The sequence below is a fragment of the Kryptolebias marmoratus genome, linkage group LG7 (assembly GCF_001649575.2).
Source record: "Kryptolebias marmoratus isolate JLee-2015 linkage group LG7, ASM164957v2, whole genome shotgun sequence".
Taxonomy (NCBI): Eukaryota; Metazoa; Chordata; class Actinopteri; order Cyprinodontiformes; family Rivulidae; genus Kryptolebias; species Kryptolebias marmoratus.
The window spans coordinates 24,216,784-24,225,170 of NC_051436.1; the positions used below are offsets into that span (position 1 = coordinate 24,216,784).

General features: G+C 36.8%; 1 protein-coding gene across 4 annotated transcripts in view; it reads right to left on the bottom strand.

The window, feature by feature from the left end:
* Window positions 1-4,809, bottom strand: part of LOC108246483 (wiskott-Aldrich syndrome protein family member 3-like) — a 64,381-nt gene extending 59,572 nt beyond the window's left edge. For 3 of the 4 annotated variants that reach the window (XM_017434056.2, XM_017434052.2, XM_017434053.2), the window contains exon 1: window positions 4,506-4,808. The gene's annotated coding sequence lies outside the window, so the exon portion shown is untranslated. Of the gene's footprint in view, window positions 1-4,505 lie in introns of all 4 variants that reach the window. The other variant, XM_017434055.2, reaches the window with a different exon arrangement.
* Window positions 4,810-8,387: the final 3,578 nt, after the last annotated feature.

Here is an 8,387-nt window from a genome sequence, read left to right on the forward strand (position 1 = left end):
TGCTGTCTTACCCTGTTGTTTTTGCTGCCTCTTGGCCATGTCATCATTGTAAATGAGAATTTGTTCTCAACTGACTAACCTGGTTAAATCAAGGCAAATTATTTTTTCTAATTTGTTGCCCTGCAACCTGAAATGTAATTGGGGTTTTAATTTGATTATAAGTAATATTTCTAAAAAAATAAAAGGGAAAAAAACCTTTAAATTGATGAAGTTAAATGGTCTACCACCAAGCAAGACACAGCATGAAGAATAAGGAACACTCCACACAGATCAAAGACAAAGCTGTGAAGAAATACAGATCAGTGTTGGATTATAAAAAATATCCCAAGCCCTGAACATCTCACAAAGCACCAAAGTAGACCACCATTCCACAGGGCATATGGGAGACTCCTCAAACATGTGGAAGATTGTGATGTGGTTGGAGGACAGTGACCTTTTGGGCCAATATGAATGACACCATGTTTGGTTCAAACCTACTGTCTCTCATCATGCTGAGAACACCATCTCTACAGCTTGATTTTTCAATGTTTTTGTTTAGAATTTTTGTGCTTCTAACACAAATTCTGCATAATTAAATTGTTGTTGTTTGGGGTGAATGTAACTCAAACTCATCAGGGTTTTCATAAAAATTGTGTTGTTGTTTACTTAAATTCAGTGATCAGTAATTTAGAATATCTCAGCGCAGCTTATTTGCACATGATCTTATCCCCAACTTTTGCTTTAATGCTCTCCATCATTTGATTTCCACTCCAAAATTTGTCTACTTGATTTCAGAGATAAGAACTTGACATTTTTTCTTTGGACCTGGCGTCTCTGATTCCTTTGTTCTGCTCCCGACTCTGTTTACGTTTGGGGATTATTTTACCAACCTAATAACGGTCACATGTTGCAACTATCCAAAGTGTACTAGTGAATGTTTGAATGTAAACAAATGACCTGTAATTGTTGGCAAGAAAACCTAAGTTGTCTGATTTTATTGATTTAATCCAAATTTTACGGTAGACTTTTGGTAGTGAATTATACATATTTAGTGTTTTTTTGTTTAGTTTTTTTAAATCATAGATGATACGCATATACAAAATTTCAAATGAAAAACATTGACAAATCACATATTTTGACAGCTATTATGGCTTTAAGGAAAAAAAGATGGCACAAAATTGAGAGAACCTGTTTGGATCTTCCAGAGATTTGAGCCTGGGGTGAAGGTTTCAACAGGACAATAACCCTAAACCCACTCCAGAAGCAACACTCCAGGGTTTTAATAGAAACAGTTAAATATCCTAGAAAAAGGTCCAGTCAGAACCCAGACTTCAATCTAACTGAAAAAGGGTATCTGCAGAAATTAGCCAATCGAAAGTTATGCTTTTTAAAATTTTTGATTCCATCAACTGTGAATGCAATATATATACACCCATATTTATATAAAAACCAAGAGCGTTGAGAGTTGATCACATCAGTCTAGTTCTGTTGCTCAGAGAACCGATTGTAAAATCTTGCTGCTGGTTTACAAAGCTCTAAATGGTCTGGGTTCAAAATACATCTCTGAGCATTTGCTGCATTATGAAACATGGAGACTTCTGAGGTTATCTGGATAAAATCTGCTCTCTTTCCCCAGAATCAAGACCAAACATGCAAAAACTGCATTCAGCTTTTCCCAAGCCCTGAACATCTCACAAAGCACCAAAGTAGACCACCAGTGGGTATATATATATATATATATATATATATATATATATGATTAATTTAATTCCTAGTTCTGATGGTAATGTGTTCTAAAATGCACACATTTTGTTTCTACAGTAACAAAACTGCAGTTTTTTAAGGTATTAAGTGGGAAACGTGGGCCTGTGATGGTGTTTAAGTTTTCCAGAATATTTCTCATATTTGTTATACTAAAAATTATGTGAGTTGATGAAAAAAATGAGTTCCAGTCAAATTAAATACTTTTACCTGAAATTAGAATCCATAGGTTGTATTTGTTAGATTGAATAATATATAAACTAAAAGCACGTGGAGAGTGCAAACCTCTGCCAAGGCCAAAGCATCCTTAAAAAAATTGTAGAATCTAGATTTTAATCCGGATCGCTAAAATCACTTGTTTCTTGTGACAACCCCAACATTTTCTGAAAAGTATATCAAAATCTGATATTATTTTTTAAATAATCTTGCGAATAGACAAGCAAACCAATGTTACCAAAAGCATTACTTCCTTGACAGAGGTAAATAAATATCTCCAAATAAACTTTATATTCTGATAAAATTTGAAAATTAAAACACCAACATTTGATCAGCATTTGAATGAGGAGGCAGACTGACTTTTACAATGACAATTTAGTTTTCTTTCACTCAACAGTCTGTTTAAAATCTTACAGCAGTGAGTTGGTAACTTTAGTTTGTCCCTAGGTGTGAATGTCAATGGTTGTCTGTCTTGTTTGTGGCCCTGTGATGGACTGAAGACCTGTCCAAGGTGTACCCCGTCTCTCACACAGTGACTGCTGGACGTTGGAACTAGCTCCAAGTGACCCAGAAAAGAGAAGTGGGTAAAAGAAAATGGAAGGATGGATGAATAGATAGATATTAAACTGTGAGGCTTTTAATTTAATGTAAGAGCTCTATGGGGAGAAAAAAATGATCTTGTCATCTATGAATCGTGCTAAAAAGACACCCTCCTGCTTAAAAAAAAGTAACAAAGTAACTTTTACTCAAAGAAAAAAATAATGATATACTTTTTACTTTTACCAGAATAGATTTTAACACAAGTAACTTTACTTGGACTTGAGCAAAATTTCAACAGAGTAACCATACTTTTACTTGAGTATCTTATTTTAGTACTCTTTCCATCCCTGGGTAAGACTAACTTCTGACGAGACAGCATACAGGCAGGAGGTAGAACAATTGGAGAAATGGTGTCGAGAAAACTTTTGCCTGAACATAACATAAACATAATAAATAATTGTGGACTTCAGAGGAGCTATGAAAACTTACCATCGACCCCTTTCTATTATAGGAGCTGAAGTACAAGTTGTCCCCTCCATTAAGTGCTTGGGGGTGCTAATTAATTGTATTAATTGGTCAAACTCGCTGCTGATTCTAGGTTTATATTATAGTTGGATGTGTATGTTTGGTGGAAATATTTGAGTAAGGGTGAATGAGTTGTCTAATATAATTTATGCCTAATTTTTACATACATATTTTTTATTGTGTTTCTATTGCTGACAACTAGGATCTAAGTAGCTACTGTTCATTCCACATGTATTTATTTGTAATGATAATAAAGCTCATTGAATCCCTGAAGAATTGACAAACGTTCCAGCAACTAGAAGTACCAAGCTCATGGAGAGACCTGAGGAGACTTGCTGCTGCAATACATACTGTATGCACACCACTTTTCAGTGTTATACTTTTTGGAATTATTTAAACAGGTCCCTGGCATTTAACTTCATTATTCTGAAGTATTTCTGTAGAGTTATTACTGATAATCAAATTCAAAATCCATTTAAATTCTACTGAGTAAGCCAATAGATCACCAAGTGGCTGTGGACTGTGAAAATCTTGTTTCAGCTCATTTTCTTTCATTTTTTTTTCCTTTTCTGCTCTGTAAAATAGTTAAAATGTAAGAAAATGATTGCAAGTCCAGTTTGACTAAAGTACTAAATAGTAAAGGTCAGAATAAAATAAAATAAAATTTTCTTTCAGACATAGAAGTTTTTTTTGTCCAATACATATCCTTTTTAATGTAAATCAAATAAAAAGGTAGGTGAATCTCACTTGATAATTTCTTATGCAGAAAACAAAAACAAACAGCAACACGAAGAGCCATAATAATAAAATTCTAAACAACTGTAATAGGATGTTTTATTTAAAGGTAAGAAATATGAGGCATTTAGAAGGCTTTTCCACAAAACTCAAACCATTAGAACATGGTGTCCATTGTAATGCAAGTGGCTTGGTATAAAATTGAAATATCTCCAGGAATCCATAAAGAAGTGGGTGTAGGGACATACTGTTCATCCTCTCTAAATTGAATTCCACAAATTTTTCCCCTTAACAAGACTGACAGAATAGATCTGTCAGAGGCCAATCCTGCACACCTTTCTTTATAAACTCCATTTGGTCTTTCCCCACACCCCTGGAAACCAAAAGCGTGTTTCCTGCCAAATAACCCTATAATAAATTATCCTAACTGGTGACATTTTGTTGCGGGCAAAAAATAGAGCCGAGGGTCACCGTTCCAGGAGGGGAAATGGTTTGAATCGTGTCAAATCAATAGCATGCATACATGTGAAAACACACACGTAAATATGCAGACTAAAAGACTAATTTGTGAACATCTCTCTGTGTCTCTGTGAGCGCGCACGCATTGTAATTTAGTGCAATGCAATAACAAAAACAAACGCATCCATTCTACCCCCACCCCCAAGCCCACGCACGTGCCCCTGCAGGAGCCGCGGGTCCACACCTTCAATGTGACGGCCCAAACCGATTGAAAATCCGCTCAGATTTACCTGGCTGCGGTATCCTCCTCCCTCGGTTATTCCGCTACTTTTCTGTTTTTCCTTCTCTCCTGCTCTGAACCTCATTTCAGATCATCCATGCTCATATTATTGTCAGGGCTGGCTGGGTGGATGGATAGACGGATGGAGGGAGGCAGGGATGGAGAAAGGTGGAGAAGAAAGAGAAGCAGAAGGGCGGAAGCCTTTGAAGTGAGGAAATGTAGGTCCCTGCTCCAAACCCAGCTGCACAGACTGGATTTATGTCGTTTCCAAGGCAGCGTCTGTCGACCTGCTGGGTATCAAGCTGCAGATTGTTACACAGACAAGACACATCCGGTGTTCGTTTCAAAATAAAAAAATCATGTTTGAGTGTAAATGCAGTTTTCAATTAATTCCCCGCTCTAAAGTTCTTGTCTTTTGCACTGATTTTTTCCTTTAACACTGTGAAGCTCTACTTAGAACCTTCTTAAGATCCAATAGTGCAAAATGCAAATTCTTGCAATTTTTTGACTGGTCTTAAGATTTTGATCAGGAGTGTATATATGACTGTCATTGCTGACTTTTAGGTAAAGACTATTAATCTATTTTATAAAACTTTGTGTCACCATCAGCTTTGCACTATGTGGTTATTTACATAAAATTAAAGGGTTATTTACAAGCACAAATAGCAACACCAGTACAACAGCTAGCAGTAGCATTTCTGGTGCAGCCAGGCCTCCATGGATATTGTAATAGTTTTGATGAAATAACTGCATAATTTAAAATTGATATCGATGTAAAGATTCCTGAAATAGCATTTGAATAACTGTTACAAAGTTATTTTACATTTTTTTAAGACAGTAGCAATCAGCAATGGTATTGACTACATTTGTCCTAGCCAATTAAACCTGTCAGACCCAAACTCTGTCTCTCTGAACTGAGGTTGTTCAAAAACCTATTTGCAGCAGATAAGATATTAAATATTCATAATCGTTTCACAGAACCTCATTTTAAAAGACATGAACTGTCCCTTGAAACAGGATTTTTTTTTTGTTTTTTTTTTATCCATATTGTTTATAACTACTAATTATTGTTTTCAGTTTGTAAGTGGAGTTTAAATCTTGATTTTGTTAAAAAGATGGATACATATTTCTGGGCTATCTTTGTTTTTTTAGGCATAGTGTGTGCTAAAATAGGAACCTTACTGGCAGTAAAATTGCATTAGTTACAATTAAACAATCCATTAAATTCCTGTCATGTGAGTTTAATTTGTTTATGCAGCTAAAATGTTTCCCTTTTTCCCTTTTTGTTGGTTTCATAAATCTTTAAAGATAATTCAGTCTTCTAAATTATGTTTATATTTGTGCTATTCTGTGTTTTAAATGTAGTATTTAAAACAAAGTCATTTATTATTATCACTGCTTTTATACATGAACGCATTCGACTAACATCATTGTCAGTGAACAGCTCATATTAAGAAATTTTCAGGACGTATGATGTATAAAAAGGCATTTTATTTATTCTTATGTTAGGATTGTTTTCCTGCTGCGTTATTCTTTTTTAAACGCACTTGTTTTGCCACGCCACTTTCTGATCAAGCTTACAGCCTTGACTAGTACAGGAAGTGTGCTAACTACCGTTAGCTTGGCGCAGCTGTCCGGCTCAAATAAATAGGAAAGCTGCAGCAGCAGTAAACCGACGGAAAAAGGCATGCGCGCCGAACCGCTCCGAATCTTGCCGATAATGGCCGAGTCTGACCTTCACTGGAGCGCCACGGAGGGGTAGAAGGAGCCGCTGAACACAAATTTCTCTATTTCTATTAACTAACTGACTGGAATCTTTTTTTTTACTGTTGTGGTCGCAACAGAATTTTACCGGTGTTGCGTCAAGATTTGTTCCGCCTCCAAATCTGTTTTCCCCACATCTCTGAGTCTGCTAGATTTTCAACATGCAGGGTGCTTCCCCTGCTAACGTGTACAAATTTTGGCACAGAAGAATAACAATTTGAGGATATACATCATGAATCATGATAATAATGGAGACCCTGCGGCACGAAAACATCCGCCAAATTGTGGAGCAGGCAGATAGCACAATCTTTCAGGCAGGAGGAGAGGTGGGGGCGTGTGCGTATACAAAAACAACAGCTGGTGTACAAATACAGCTGTCATTGAGATTCACTGCTATCTAGACCTAGGGCTTTTACTGCTCAAATGTTGACCATTTTATCTGGCCAAAGAAATCACTGCAGTGTTTGTAACTGTGTATCCACCTACGAGCCAATGCAAATTAGCTATGTGTAGTCTCCATGATGCCATTAGAAGACAATGGATCAAGTAACCGGGTGGCTTTTTCATTGTAGCTAGTGATTTCAACTATGCAATTCAGAAGACTGTCTCTCCAGACCTCCCAAAAATGTAGATATTAAAACAAGAAAGCGCAAAACCTTAGATCAGGTATACAAAAACATTACTGTAGCCTTTAAAGTACAGTTGGTCAGTTACTGATTCACCCGTGTTAATAATCTGAATCCTTGAACTGAATCAAGAGTCACAAGTCCGAGGTCTCAATCAACTCGAATCCCTCATGTCCTCTGGCAGACTGCTGCTAAGTCCGTAAGTTAGCAGACTCACAAAAAAAGACAAAAAGAAAATTAAAATTCCAACTATATTCCCGGAAATGTTGCAGACTCACATTAGTTGGGGGGCTGATTCAGGTAAAAAAGTCCCAAAAAGTTTTTATATTTGGTAAAACTAGATATAAAGACTTGTCTGGACTTTTTTAAATCTGGTAAAGCCAGATATAAAGAACAAATAGACTTCAGAGAAAACAACCCTTACTCCATGCAGCTGACTCAGGTGAGTCATACACATTTAGATATGTTTTACATATATTTACTATAACTTAATATTTTGGTTGACTAATTTAATTTGAACATTTTACATATTTATTCCATTTATTTGTTATATTGTCTTTAGCTTTTTTATTTATTGGTGTGTGGAATAGTAAAACAAACATCTTGGAATATTGCAAATCCACCACCATAGTTCTTTTTGGCAGTGGGGGTGGGGTATGCTGCTTGACCCAAGTGACCCAAGTGAACTGGATTACTAACCATAAAGTGAATCTAATTTACCAGTTTTACTATAAAGCCCGTCCCTCCCCCACCTTGGACACTCAGACCATATTTTGCTGTTCCTGACACCAGCTTACAGGCCCATCATCTGCACATAAAAACCAAAGTACAAGACAATGCAGCACTGGATTAAGTAGGCCACATTACCCTGGCAAGACTGTTTTTAGAACTCTGAGAATCCAGACTTTGAGCTTTACACTTCCTCCGTGCTGTCATATCAACTTCTGCATAGAAAATGTAACTACAATGAAACAGGTCAAACAATTCCCCAACCAAAACCATGGTTCAACAGCACTGTCAGGTCACTTCTTCAGGTCAGAGATGCAGCACTGAGATCAGGACACAAGGAGGCCTACAGGAGGGTAAGAGTGGATCTGAGAAAAGGCATCAAGGTTAGTAAAGCCAGATATAAAGAACAAATAGACTTCAGGGAAAACAACCCTTGCTTCATGTGGCATGGCATTAAAAATATGACAGCCCTGCACACTGCCCCCAGTCACCTGGAAAACCCCAACATGTTTGTCAAGATATTTGTGAAGATGCTGTTTGTTTGCTGGTGTAGATTCTCAGTCATCCAGGCCATGGTAAATTCAAAAAAGTTAAAAAACAAAAACAACTGGACTTCTATTCTGTAGTTGAAGACGTTTCGCTTCTCATCCGAGGAGCTTTCTCAATTTAGAAGTAGAGAGTGTGGAGTTGAGCTTTTAAAGCTGAGATGTGATGTAAGCTGGATTGCTTGCAAATAGTTCTCACTCTCCTAACAATGGAGGCTCGTTAGGGTC